Source organism: Poecilia reticulata, linkage group LG11 (assembly GCF_000633615.1).
Source record: "Poecilia reticulata strain Guanapo linkage group LG11, Guppy_female_1.0+MT, whole genome shotgun sequence".
Taxonomy (NCBI): domain Eukaryota; kingdom Metazoa; phylum Chordata; class Actinopteri; order Cyprinodontiformes; family Poeciliidae; genus Poecilia; species Poecilia reticulata.
In genome coordinates, this window is record NC_024341.1 from 23,432,454 (window position 1) to 23,433,684 (window position 1,231).

The 1,231-nt window shown below is 34.0% G+C and overlaps 1 long non-coding RNA gene across 1 annotated transcript; it reads left to right on the plus strand.

Annotated features, from left to right (window-relative positions):
- Nucleotides 1-28: 28 nt before the first annotated feature.
- LOC103472865 (uncharacterized) lies at nucleotides 29-781 on the plus strand. Its single transcript, XR_534937.1, has 3 exons — nucleotides 29-173; nucleotides 311-409; nucleotides 626-781. It is a non-coding gene; the product is annotated as an uncharacterized LOC103472865 (long non-coding RNA).
- Nucleotides 782-1,231: the final 450 nt, after the last annotated feature.

A 1,231-nucleotide genomic window follows, 5' to 3' on the forward strand; every position in this document is an offset into this window, starting at 1 on the left:
TGGTGGATTGGTCTTGTGCTGGCTACTATCCATATATGGTACTTTAACATCTATCGTATCCAGAAGACACAAGACTTGTTTGTTCGGAGACTCTATGARGGAGCCTTTATTGAGCAGTCCTTACTYCTCAACACCCGTTTCAACATCGAGGCCAGAAAACGCAAGAAGAAACAGTAAGTTATTGAATGCATGTGTKGTGCTACATCTTCCAGCTTCTTTCTTTTAGACAGAAATTTCAGTTTCAGTTTAAAGTAATAATCACATTACAATGGAAACAGTTTCTCATATTTGCAAATATTTTCATATCAAGGAATAAGGAGAACGCAACCCCTGCTATGTTGTATCTTTGTGCAACAATGTGGCATGAGACATATGAGGAGATGATGAATATCATGGTCTCAATTTTCAGGTGAGTTAAACTCATGCCCACCTTAAGAGTGTGTGTTATTTTAGCAAATACTATCTGAAATTTATATCTATGATTTTATCATAAATAAAATAAGGAAACTCTTTTAAACAAATGTTATATSAAGATTAGTTACAATTTCCAAGCATTATTCTCTAAAAATTCCCCTTTTACTTTTTTTTTATGAATTCATCCATACTTTGCATTTGTCTCATCAAGACTGGACAAGTACAGACCAAAGACAGAACCTAAGTTTGATGATTTCACCTTTGAAGCCCATATCTACTTTGATGATGCCTTTGAAAATGCCCAAGGAAATCAGAATCGTCAGCTGAACACATATGCAAAGGACCTTGTACAGATAATCACAGAGGTTTATGGGTGGGTAAGAACCATGCTTACAGATAGCCTAATGTATAACCTGAGCAGTTTGTCATTGGGTTTGAATAATGATCATGTTTCCCATAGAAATGACTTAATCAGTTGTTTTTGCAATTTTTAGCAAATTGAAAAAGTCAGTCAGTCAGAGATAGTTAACAATACAAGRAATAAAGTTGATCTACAACTATTAAAAAAGACATTAGCTGAATAGAAAACTGACGATGCCCTGGATAGAAAACACATTTTTGAGACCAAATGTGTGAGTTTCTAGCAAATTTGTGTAGATCTTACATGTTCAAATATTATAAAATGCTGGTAATGGAGGCAMGTTTTGATTTCATTATTACTTTGCTGTTCAAATATATCTCAGTGACATTCTGGTTAATGAGATAACTTCTATTACCCACTAGTCTGTATCATCTTACGAAATATAAAATGATACTC